Genomic DNA, 13,418 nt, shown 5'->3' with positions numbered 1-13,418 from the left:
TGGCATCATGGCCTGGGTGTTGCAGCACAGACATCTGGCCCCATTAGAAGCATAATAAGGTCCTGGTGAATGTGTTCTCTCTAAAAGATACATAAAATTCACACCAAATAATGAAACTTCCCTTTCAAAAGGAAGTTATGTCATTTAGTCACTCTGAAAACCTGTCCAGAAACATAAAAGAAAGCTTCCTGGAGCATTCTGGAGTCCTGTTACATCTCCAGCATTTCTTCTGAACGCCCCCAAGCAACTGCCCTGTGGGAAAGCAAAGCTTGTAAGAACCCAACAATTAGCACTGGTCTTGTTCTTTTCATTTTTAAAGCTTATTTTTTAAAGCTTCAGAGTCTAAAAACCACTTTGCCTAGAAATTCTCCCATCAAAAACAGAGTTGATTACAGAGATACCCCTGAAGGTCTGACTGAGAGCACCAAATCCACATGAGCACATGTGCCCCCAGAAAAGCCTAATAATCCCAACAGTTTCAGTGATTCTGCTAGATTTAAAGATTAATGCTTTATATAATTCAATATATGATATTTTAGAATATCAGCCACGGATTCTCACAGCTAAAATTACACGGGGACAACAGTGCAAAGCAGTTATCATCATAATCCTATAACTTCATGTCTTACAACCAGCAAAAACTAGGAATACATTGGATGGCTAGGGATTTGCAGGATGGTGGTGGGGTTTTTTGGATATTTGATCTTTGTAGCTCCTAATTTTTTTAAAGGATATGCTTTAAGCCTGTATTTAGGAAGAAAGAGAAGTTTTGTCTGCTGTATCTTCATATTTGATGGTACTTGGAGATATTTAATAACTCTGTAGAAGCTTCTATTTAATTGCCAAGAGTGATGTCAAATCTTGAGGGCATCACACCTCTAAACACACAATCATGTTTAATTAGTGAGCACCAGGTTTGTTAAGAAACCTTGTGTCTCACATACCATAAACACTTCAGTGTCACAACCTGCAGAGACTGAAAACATATGGAATAAAGATGAAGCATTTTTGCAGGTAACAGAATACTCCTGAGAGCTCAGCCAGCCCAGCTGGAGCACTGGGAACAGCCTGACTGAGGCTGTGAAAGGATGCAGGAAGAGTCAGAGTTTCTGGAGAGCAAAACCACACACTTTCTCTTTAGCAGGGAATTTGAAACATGTTCAGGCAAATGGTTTTTGCCCTGTCTCATCTTGCCTAACTTTTTAAGGCCTTCCAGGTGTGCTGCTATACCTGTATATTAAGCAATCCTCAGGTAAAAGGGAATTTTCTTTGTACTTTGGGAGCAAAGCTCACAGTTCCATGTCCAAAATGGGGTTCCTGTAGTTTGCCCCTCCGAGCATTAAAGGTCAGGGACAGCAAGGAGCCAAAAATAGCTGCTCCCTGTGCCCAGCAAACAAACCCACTGAGCTGTCCACCCACGTCTCAGGCAGCTGCAAAAGGTTTGGAGTATTTCTTTGTGCTGATCTTGTCAAAGCTCCTCAGAGCTGCCAGAAAACTGTCTGTGGGGCTGAGCTCCCTCAACTCTGGAGTCTGGGGGACTCAGCCCCTTCAGGAATAATCATCAGGGAATTCCTTCCCACTTCTGCTCCCTGGGGTTCCCAAGTCCTATTTCCTCCTCATTGCTGGGACACCAATCCTGTCTCTCCTCAATACCCACCCCTGCCACCTTCAACCCTCTGCTTCACTGCACTTGTCTCCATCTCTCCTGACCCTTCCCAAATCCATCCCAGCTGGGATCAAACTTCACCTTCCACACACTGCCCTACAATCCCAAGCAGAGCTGGGCTTTATCCTTCCTGACCTAAACCTCACAGGAAATACAGCCTAGAGAAGCAAATCCTGCAAGAGCCAAACGAACACGAGTCTGGACAGATCCAGGCACAAGCAGAATGAAGGCTGAAGGTTTCTCTTGGTCAGCAGAGTTGTAAATTAAGTTGTAAGAGTTGTAAGTTTATGAAAATGAACAAAATTCAAAACAACTTCTTCAATCCAGTCCCTTCACTCCAATCATGAATAAACCTAACCCTAAAGCAACAAACCCACACAAACCCAAAATCCTGGTGTGCTGTTTGAGAGGTCAAAATCTGAGCTTCCCAAGAGCCAGTTTAAAAAAAAAAAAAAAGCCCCAAAAAACTGCTGAGAAAATTCTGTGGAAATGGCTGTAAAGCAGGAAATGAACATTTTCTGGTTCAATTTATTACCAACACTATAATGACACCAACAGGATTCTTGCTAGAAAACCAGAGTAACTTCCCAGGGAGCAGCCTCAAGTCAGGCAGCCCTGCTCTCTTGCAAGCTCTAGACTCATTCTTTGTTTGACACAGGAAAGGCTTCACTGAGCAGCTTTATTTCCCAATGAGTCAAATGCTCACAGTTCCTCTCCTTTTCCTTTCCATGTCCAGACTGGAGACTTCAGAGCATTGTTAGCAACTCAATAATTATAAAATATTGAATTCACCAAAAAAAACATACACACACACACTATAAATAACAGTCTGAACTTCCTGTAACACTTTAACTCTCTCAATACATGGTTTTACCCCTTTCCCTGGCAGCCAAAACTGTGGTTCAGCAAGAGAACAGCACGAATTTAGCACATCCCACATCTAAACACAGAGGCTGAGGAGTCAAAGGCTGTAACAGAAGCAGGTGCTGAAAAGATACTTCATTTTTAAATCCCTGTCTGCAATTTGGTTCAATTTAAATTATTTCCAAAGCAAAAATCAGAATTTCCAATTAATTTAACAGGGCATAAAACGAGCCTTAGCAGGAATGGTATAATGATGTCAAGAGAAGGGAGCACTTTGTCAGAGGCAAGGAAATTACCCCACCTTTACCTGGAGTTTACCATCACCTCTAACAAGGTGCTTCTTGCTCAAATCAGTGATTCAGCTCTCTGGTGGTTTATGGAGCAGAAAGTAAAAAAGGAGTTTCTAGGGATGAAATACAGTTCTTCCAGTGAAACTGAGACAGGAAATGGGGAGCCAGGAACAGTCTGAGGTGGACTTTGATTTTCCCCCAGAGGCTAAGAGAAGTGGTAGACACCAAGGGGTGGAAACCCCTAGAAGTTTTGAAGTTCTGCCCAATGGGCACTCCTGCAGAAATGTAAACATACCACAACCAGAACGGAAGAGATGAGTTGTAGTTTTTGGTTGTTGGGGAGTGGTGGCCATGTTGCAGAGCCACAAGGAAGGGGCTCTAAGCCCCTCGGGCCCTCTGGGGCCTCCCAGCCCCTGGCTGGGGGGCTGCAGGGACCTGGAACAGCATAAAGCTGGGCTGGGTGCCTGTAGTTATGCTGGGAGATGTTTTTCTCCATGGGCACAGAGCAGCAGCCAGCACTGACCAGAGAAACAGTGGCAGAGAGCCAGAGATAAGAACCTGAACTGGAGGAGCAGCAGGAACAACATGCAGCACCGCAGAGAAGACTCCTGAAAAGGGAGGAGAAGAAGAGAGCAGCTGAGAGACAGAGTTTGGGGTAAGACTGCACCAGATCCCCCAAAACTCCCTTGAGACCCCTCTTGGAGAAGAGGGACATGGACTCCTATTTTAGAGTAGCCTTGGAGTACAGCAGCACCGGAGAGAGAGAGGAGCTGAGAAGCTCAAGAAACGTCCCGGAGCTGGACCGGGACAGCCAGATGGAATGTGGGGGGAGTTGACCTTGGCTCCCCCCCCTCGCACTGCTGCCATGGTGGCAGCCTGAGAGACAGGGCACAGAGGCCCTGCAAGAGATACCAGACCGTCACGAAGAACCCCTTGTGTCTTCGTGATATGACGTGGTGAAACGACCTTGTCTGGGGTTACGAAGCCCACGGAAGACCCCTTTGCCTGCGTCAAGGGGGCCGAGGGAGGTTGGATACCTCCCTTGTGAGTGCTGGCAGAAAGCCAGTTATCAGCTGCTGCATGTGGAGAAGACAGACAGACTGCTGCCTCAGAAGATGCTGCTGCTTAAGGACTGGAAGGGATCTGTCCTTCTTTCCCTCCTGGACTTTTATTTGGAGGGGAGAAGAGATCTGATCATTGTAAATACTATATGTCATGGTAGAGATAGTTGTGATCGTGTGTATAATGTGATATGGTATTTATTTGTACAGTCATTGTAATATATTCCCTTTCCCCCACTTTGAGTCTGATGTGTTTTGTCTGGAAAAACCCATCTCACATTAGGTTGAGATGTGGGAGGGGGAATGGAGCTAGGGAATTGGATTTTGGGACTATCTCAAACCATGACAGGTGTTGCTATTAATCACCTGCACAGCAGCACTGCCTGAAATACAGCTTTTAATGAGACTTTTCTTCAAACAATGACAAAAAATTATTTCCCAGACTAACAGAGCTGTTGCAGGCAGGATGATGCTCACCTTGCTCAGTTCAGGCAGGACCAATCCTACAGTGAGCTCTTCCAGCCTTACCCTTCAGGGCACATCTCAAGCCACAGGAATGGCAAAATAAGGGTATTCCACAGCCAGAATTAGGCTGCAAAGGACCCAGGAGTATTTCCCTCTCCCATCCTGCTGCAAGCCCTGTCCTGAAATGGGAATCCCCAACCCTTTCTAGCCCTGCTCCATCTCTCCCCAGAGGCTGTGACAGTCCCACCGGGCAGGGAAGGTTCCACAAAGCCTCTCACCCCGTGAAAGTGAACTTCTTCCCCAAACTCCTGAGGATGGCAAGGACACCTTCCCTGCCCAGCAGGGACATTTTACCCAGCTCACAGAACATACTGGAGGCCCAAATTTCACTTCCTGGTATTTATAACTCTACTCTGTTTTGGAGAATACGTAAAACTTGGGGTTTCATCACAATTAATTCTCCTCCCACCCTGTTCCAACCACCATCTATTTCTCCCCTCATGAAGCAACTTCAGGAATTGTGCTTCCATTGGCAGCCAGAAAGAGAAACACCAGACCAGAAATCACCACAGAAAAGTCCATACCCAGCTCTGACTAGAGCCAGGAGATACTGTCCAACCCTCCGAAATAATGAAGATGAAATCTGGAAAAAGCAATACAGATACAAGGTTTTTAAAGTGCCAACAGCATCTCCAAAATACCTGTCAGGGTACTCAAAGATACTTCATTCTCTGTATCTGTAGTAAATGAGGCATTTTTGTACCTCCTGCAGCTTGTTCCCTTCTCCCCCAGCACTTCAGTTTTTCAGGGGGAAGCACCATCCACAGTACCAGTGATTTCCCCTCTTCTAATGCAGCTGAGCTACACTACTTTGTTTTGTCCTTTGGTCTGGTCAAAATGCTCTCTTCACACAAGATCCTTCAGCCACCTCTAACTTTCCCAGCTAAAAATCTTTCACTTGTGTTCTTATCTCTTCATTAAAATTAAAAAATACTAAAAATAATTCAAAAATAATTTTTTAAAATGCCAAAATATTTTTAAAAATTCAAAAATAATTTTAAAATAATCCTATTGTCACTCCTCTATCCCTTTCTTTGACAGCTTTCTAAACATCCTCCCCTGATCTTCACTGCAGCTTTCCATCTCACTTTTCACTTGCTCTGCCAAACCCCTCCTCTCCGGTCCCATTCCTTCCCTCCAGGCTTCTGAAAACCCTGCATTGCTAAAAACTTCCCAGCTGTGAAATTTGCTCTGTCTGGCACTGTTTACTGACAGGAAATAATATGATTACCAACTTCTGGAACCATTTCCATGACATGACATCCACAATGCTCAAGCTCTGGGTGAAGCTTCTGCAAGAAAGATTCCTCCCTCTGGAACTTTCTCTTTAACACAAACACTCCCACTGGAGCTGGAATCACAGTTCTCTCTTGATGTTGCACCAAGAACTTGAGACGACGAGAGCTCAAAGAAACCCCTCTATAATTCAGTGTAACAGAAGTCAAGCCAGAGCAGATGTGACGGGGAAAATCCCACCACCCAACCAAAGCCTGGGAGTTTAAAAACTCGGGGCCATGACCCAGCCAAGCAGAGAACTGGGCCCATCACATTTATCAAGTTCAAAGTGCCTCCTAAAGCCAGGCATGGCAAAGATGACACTCTGCAGCCATTCCAATAAAACCTTCCCTTCCTAACACAATCCCGATTTATGGCCCAGCCTGTTCCTGCAGCCAAGCTTTGAAGTGTGTGGGAGGTGCTTTATACTAATGAAGGGGGAAAGAAAACAACAGAGTTAAAACATTCACCATTTATCATCTAAAGAGGGGGTTTAAACTTTTTATTTTCAGCCTGACCGGATAAAACAGGAAAATGCAGCTCTACAAAGCAAAATCTTGGAAGGTTGTGGGGCAGAAATAGTTCACTGCCTTTCCTTGGCAAGGTCCAGCGTCAGGAATGTCACTGAGGACTCCAGGAACAATCACGACAGCAAATTCCACCTTTATGAGCTACACAAAGGAGCTGATTCAAGGGGGGGGGGGAAATCATCTGAAAAAGACACAGTCTGATTTACTGCTCCCCGAAGTTCCAGTCTTTCACTCTTCCTGCTCTAAATATAATCGCCAAAATCTGCTTTCAATAATTTGTAAATAAATGTGGAAGCCCTTCCCCATCTGTGCTTTAATTGGTGACTCATTTCACAGGTCGCTGAAGGATTTGTGCTCTTCCCTCCTTCCTCCCGCCACATTCATCCCTCCATCCTGCTCTGCCGTGCAGCTTTGCCACTGTCTCTCATCTGTTACCATGGCAGCCACGAGAAACAGAATGCAATGTTAACAAAAGACTATTTCCCCCCCTTTAATTTATTTATATGCAAGTAACCCACTGAGAGCAGACAACAGCAATGACTTTACATTCACACCACAGCAAAAGGGGTTTTTTCCCTTTTTTTCCACACATGTGCTACCAAAAATAATTAAAATTCCTCTGGAGGGAAAAAAAAAAAAATCTTGAACCTCTTAGGATTAAGAAATGCAGTAGCAGATCTGTATAGGATGCTGATTTGGAATTAGAGCTGGGGGAAAGCAAGAGGCTTAACACACACACTGCTTGAATATCCCTCTCCAGAAAGCTTTTCACTATTTTCAACAGAGCCATTAGATCCAGTGAGAGGCTGAACTGCGGAAAAAAACCTAATTCCAAGCATTTATATCCAACTAAAAACCTAAGGAAAAAGGAAAGCAAGCTAACTAGAGAAAGACATAAAGCCTTTTGAAACATACCTGTTCCTGATCTGCTGCTTACAGGCACAAGCTGAATTCAGCTGTTAATTGATGAGTTTTGTGAGAAGTTCTCATGTAAAATTTACAGACTCTGAGAGACAAACAGCTAAAATAAATGATACCCTGGCTGAGGGGCCCCTGGTGCTGTCGGAGAGCAGCCAGGCTGGATGGGAGGGCAAGGCAAGCAGGACTGACTCAGGGATGGTGCCCAGGTACCCCCAAGAGTGGGATCATTTGGAGGTACCTTGGTGTGGAGGCAGGTCTGAGGTGAAGCTTCGATGTCACAGGAACATGGAACATTCTGAGCTGGAAGAGACCCACAGGGATTATCAGGCCAACTCCTGACCCTGCCCAGACACCCCAACAATCCCACCCTGTGCTCACAGCATTGGCCAAACACTCCTGCAGCTCTGGCACTTCACAGCACAGGGGGATGGCACCAAAGGAAAACAAAAGCACTTGGCACTTGGGGAGTTTTCCAGAAAACCTGACATAGAACAATCTCAATCCTCCAGTGAGTCCCTTTGCTGAGGCAGTTTCCCCAAATCATCCAAAGGTGGACAGCTCTCAGTTTAACTTGCAGCCTGAAAGCTTCAGAACAGAGCTGTGGTCAATAAGCATCCCAAGGAACTTCCAACTCATTGCCTCCCACGTCTAGAAGCTGTGGTATCTCACAACCAGCTCCAAAGCACCTGCAGCCTATGCCAGAGCTTGGAATGTAATGCCAAAATGAGAAATCCAGGTACTGCCAAGGCACAACGGCCACCTCTGCTCAGCACAAAGATCTTATGTTGCCTTTAATTCAGGTGGGTTTAGAACTTGACCTATTAAATTATTTATAAACTCATCAACACTATAAAAGCTAGAGTGGAAGGTTTAGTAGAAATGAGAGAAGACTAAGCAATGCTTTAGGTAAATGTATTCCCAGTGTGTGGTTTATGGTTCTTCGTGGATTACAACACACACGAACGTGTACCTACAGTCCTACCACAAGGGAATTTTTCCAAAAGCACAAAGGACTAAATCCCCAACTGGTTTTAGCTCTGCTAAAAATCCATAAAGATGCATCAGGTTGAGCCAAGTGCCTGTGAAATTCCCCGGTTTGGTCACATTTATAGGCTGGGAGGTGGAACGGCCCCTCAGACACCGCAGTGTCCATTAAGCAGTAACTCAGCTGTGCCTTTGGGAGTGAGGCCTCTCAGAGACACTCAGGGCAGGGACTGGGAGGGACCAGCTCAGTGCTGTCACTGGAAAGTATCTGTCTCCTTCCGTGTCCTCTGCAGATATTCCATGGAAATCGAGGACCATGAGGCAGCACCAGCTAATTCCCTCTCATCCCTCAGCCCTGTTCTCTGTCAAAGACTGCACAATTTCAATGGAAATGGGAAGTCAGGCCATATTGGCCACCAACCTTCCTACCCTGACCCCCAGCCCAAATTTCTCATTATCCTACTTATTCTGTTTATTTTTCCAGCCATCACATACAAGGTGTTACTTTTAGGAGTCCAGTTCAAGGGAGGACAATGGATTGAAACATCACAACAGAGAACCTCTTATGAAAGGCAGGAACACGCTCCCATTCCTGCTCCAGCACTAAAGCCATGACTGCAAAGTTTGATGTATTTTGTGTGTGAACTTCACAAAAGAACGTGATAAGATGTAGTTGACCAGTCAGAATTTAAAACATTAGGAATCAATTTAAAAATAAATATGACAAAATTATTTAGGGAAAAAAAAAAGATTAGATATATGTGACTTCTGCAGCTTAACCACCACAGATCACTGTTAAATCATCTTAAAATTGGAAGCTGCAGCACCCTGTTAAGCAGCATTTAAACGATTTAAAGTAGTCTTAAAATTGAGTAGTTTTTCCTTGAGCTTCTTTTATAGAGAGAATATATGTACCTTATATATATATATCTGTATGAAATACTAGTATTTAAACCCAAGAAGGGGCTGAGGAAGAGAGCATCAACTGTTTTACGCTGGGGAACAATTCTCTAGAAATCTTTCTTTGGCAAAATCTCACTGAACCAGATCGATGGGATTTTGAGCCCTTGACTTCAGTTAAATATCTGTATTAAGTGTTAAAGAGAGAGTTAAATATCTTAAATATCTGTATCAGGTAAATACCTGTGTAAAAGTTAATGCCAAGATGAAATAATACCTGGACAGCCCTTGGCAGACAATGCCTCAAAACAAGGATGATGCTGCAAAGTTGAATGAATTTTAAATATCAGTTTGAGAATAAAAAGAAGACTCAGTTGCCAGCCCAGAAATTTAATTTTTCAGGAGGAAAATTCCTACCCTCCGCTTGCAGTTCCCTTTGGAACAGTCAGCAGTTATTGGTCTCCCCATTATTTGATTCTAAGTATCAAATATACAACATATGAATTAAAAATGCTCCCCAAAGACAATGGGGTTTATCGTTGCATCTCTTCTGGCTGCACAATTTCCTTAACGGCTCAATTAGAGCAAGCCTTGGAAACACCAGCTGAATTCGGGATGATTAGTTTGCCAATAATCAATGTTTTCACATTGGCTGGAGCTTTTAACACACAGAGTGAGCTGTAAAAGATGAGCTGCTCCGAGTTTTATGTTTGAGGTAATGCAGAGAAACATTTGATTTCCAGGCCCCATTTACCAAGACACACTTGGCTTTCTGAGTCTGCACTTCAGTGCCTCCAATTCCAGCCCCAGCGGGGAAGGGCTCCCACACACTTGGGAAAGGAGGGAAGTGGGATGTGGGAAGGCCTCACTTAGAGCAGTGCTGGACATCAGGGAGGGGAAAGGAACTTCAGGCAATGAACATAAATGATTGCAAGGCCCAGAATAAACAGCTGGAATAAGCATCTGATCAAACCCACAATCCCCCCTCTGCCCAAAAGTCAGAGTTTATTTTGATGTCACCAACAGCAGCAGGAGGAGAGCCAGGAAAGAAAGGAAATGTGCGGATTTGTTTTTTCCAAGCAATAATTCAAATTATTTTCTATTACTTCTGTGTGCCCTGTGCTTCTTTGCTGTCTTTGAAAATAAATTTTCCTAAAACTTTTAATGGAAGCAGAAATTAATGCTAAATTCCATAGCAATATTGAGAATTCTCCACTCAATATGTATTATTCTTCTACTTTTTTCTGTGATTCAGGACATCCCTTTGCATTGGCACAACATAAACTGCCACCACTGTTCTGCTCTAACATCCACAGAACGTGGATCACAACTACAACGTGTTAAACAGAGACAGGTCTCCAAAGTAAATCATAAAAAAAAAATCCATCTTTCTAATATATTTGCTTCAGGGCATAAATTATTCTACTTTAAAAGAAGAATTTTAATGCCATGATTTATTCAATGTGACTATAGGGTGAAAAATTCTGAATTACCAAGAACATCGAAAGAAAATGGACTATTAGAATCTCTTTGTAATACACACAAACAGACACTGGAGTCATTTCATAAGCTCAGTGAAACCCAAAGGCACACCAACCTCCAGGATCCTGCATTAGAAGAGCCAGGACAATATTCTGGCTCTATCACCCCCTTCCATTGGCACTTGCCAGTCCCAAGGAGCACACAATGTGGGCTGTTCTCAAAGGAATTCAAAGAGCCAAACGTGCTCCTTTGCAATTCAATCACCCCCTTTTCTCACGCTCAAGTGGTGACCTCTGAAATCCTCAAGTCACTGAGGGGAAGGTGCAGCCGAAATCCAGGGCCTGTCAGATAAAATAATCCACATTTAAAGAGGCAAGACCAGGCAATGTGAGCCTCAAAATTCTGTTTGGATTGAAGAAAAAAGAAGGAAAATAAAAAGAACTGGTGCTGTGGCCCAAACTCTGCCAGATTTTCAGCATTTATTGATGGAAGGACTCACGTGCACAACACAAGGCCACAGAGAGTGGAGTCACTCACACGTAGCACTGTTTCTGACCTAAACTCTCTCTTCTTCTGAGGTGTCTTGCCTGCTCACATTGATCCCAAACCATTTTTTAACATTTGCTGGTAAAGGAATTTCTAGGTAGTTCAACTGCAGAAATTGGGAAGAACCATCAGGTTTCCTTTCTAGACAGAAAAAAAAATCTAAATATTAAAAGGTAACAAAGAGGAATAACCAAGAGTGGAGAAAGTGCCCTTTTACTCCTAAAAGGAATGGATTAGAATTCCTAAAATCCAATAATATTCTGTTTTACATCTCATTTCAGCCCAGCATTTGCTTGAAGTTAAATATATTAACTCCCTTGACGTCAGTGGGCTCGTTGTGCTGATGGCTGGAACACTCTCCTAAATCAACTGCATCTGCAAATTCAATCAGCAGTGCTAACAAACCAAATTGTTGCTGAAATGTTGGGCTTTTTGCACCTCAGAAGAGTGAAGATTGTAAATATAACAAACCTACTCATTGAGAGTATTTCCTGTCCCAAGAAGCCACTGGAGCTGAGCAGATCCCCTCTTCCAGCTGGGAACCACAAGGCTCAGAGCCTGGAGCAGATTCGCTTCTACTGCAGATAAACCAGGCAAAGGATTTGTAAAAAAGCATTTCGAAAAACAAAGTGGTCAAATTATTTGACTTGAACACAAACTGGTTTATGAGCAAAGAAAGGAAAATGGAGCAAACAAAAAACTCCTTGGACAAAACCATGTGAAGAAGATCCCACTGAAATCCTGTTGGTCTGGAATGCAAAAGTTCAAAGACAGTGATTATATATATTTTTTTCTGCAGTGCTCTTAAAAACATGTTAAATGCCAACTATATTGTGCTCAAATGTCCCAAGATGGACCAATCAGTGTCTGAAGCAAAACAATTCTGTTCCTTTCTCCACCTTTGATGGTGAAAGGTTGGGGTTTAACCAGTGAAAACCTCTTTTCCAAACGCATTTTAAAGTTTGTGAATGTACAAAACCTGTGAAAGAGCTCAATTAAAGGACTCACAAGGATCATTAATGAAGGCTGAAGGACTTGCAACTAACCTGAGTCAGGTTCCTCATCCTAAATAATGTTCTACAACACGCAGCAGAACCCTCCTTTCACCCGTTCCCTCCACTGGAGCCACAAAACGATCCCTGACAACCCACCGACCTGCCTGAGCCTTCTCTCCCTCATCTTAAGTATAGATCTTATTTAGGAAACTTAAGTTACACTTTTCTTGTAAGGCCACAGGTGAGCTGGTACCTCCCTGAACCTTTCAAGAGAGTAACAAAAGGGGGAAAACCACCAAAGCACCATATAATCATTAATTTGGTTTTAAAACTACCTCGAATCAGGGATTTTTTTTCCTCTGTATCATTTCAAGCCCTGTCATGTTCATGACATTAAGTTCTGCAAACCTCACATCATGAGCCATTTAATGAATGCTTTCTTCTCAAAGGAAATAAATTTAAAAGCAGTGTGCAAAAGTAGTGCTTTAAGAGTTCTAAAAAGAAACACAATAATAATTATCATCAACACCCATCAGAAATGAAAATATCCTTTCAAGAATGATCTCCGAGAAGCAGAAAACTATCAAGTCCCCTGAGGGGAAATGAAATAATTAAATAAAATTGATAAATGACAGTATTTGCAACATCTTGGTTAATATACCAAAGGTTTTTAACTCTTAGTAAATCTCAGTTTACACTGAGAGTGTTTTTTTCTGAGACTTCAGGGACTACAATTCCCTCTAAAAGTTTTCCCACCTTGACCTCTATTCCAGTACCTGGGAAACCTTGGAACCATTACACTGCTGCCAGCCTCAGTGTTGGTTTTACAGGATGCTGCTGCTTCTTCCTAAATGCTGAACAATTTCAAACCCATTTTGAGTCAGCAGGAGCACAACTGCAGGAAAAAATTCAAGTTAATACTGAAGTTAATACAAAAAGCAAGCACTCAGAGAGGAGTTTGTTATGTGACAACAGGGCTGAGTATCCGCCTCAGCAGAGCACAATTAAACCTATATTTTGTATCAAACCCACTGGAGGAAGGAGTTAAAAATTCCCTCTGCTGCAAGTCTCACTCGGTGTTTATCAAAGCCAAAAATGCCAGAGAAGGTCTGATATTATAAGTTGTTTTTAAATTGCACTTATATGGAGTGTAGCAGTGTGATTATATTCTCTTAAAGATATTATATTACATATTCAGTATTACATTATTATTATATTTAATATATCATAGCTTTTTAAAATTGAAAAAAAAAAAAAAAACAAAACTACTGATCACCTACTACAGATTCTAAAACTAAGGATACCCAGAGTTAAAGAAAAGCCAAAACTTTTTGCACAGATGCAGAAGAAATGAGACAGATGGTGACTCTGACAGAGGA

The 13,418-nt window shown here is 42.8% G+C and overlaps 1 protein-coding gene across 1 annotated transcript in view; it reads right to left on the bottom strand.

Annotated features, from left to right (window-relative positions):
- Positions 1–13,418, bottom strand: part of ARHGAP32 (Rho GTPase activating protein 32) — a 251,279-nt gene that overhangs the window by 220,698 nt on the left and 17,163 nt on the right. The gene's annotated exons all lie outside the window — the stretch shown is intronic.

The sequence above is a fragment of the Pseudopipra pipra genome, chromosome 23, assembly GCF_036250125.1.
Source record: "Pseudopipra pipra isolate bDixPip1 chromosome 23, bDixPip1.hap1, whole genome shotgun sequence".
In the NCBI taxonomy this organism is placed as follows: domain Eukaryota; kingdom Metazoa; phylum Chordata; class Aves; order Passeriformes; family Pipridae; genus Pseudopipra; species Pseudopipra pipra.
The sequence above is the reverse complement of the archived record's forward strand: the minus strand, read 5'-3'. Positions and strand labels throughout refer to the sequence as shown.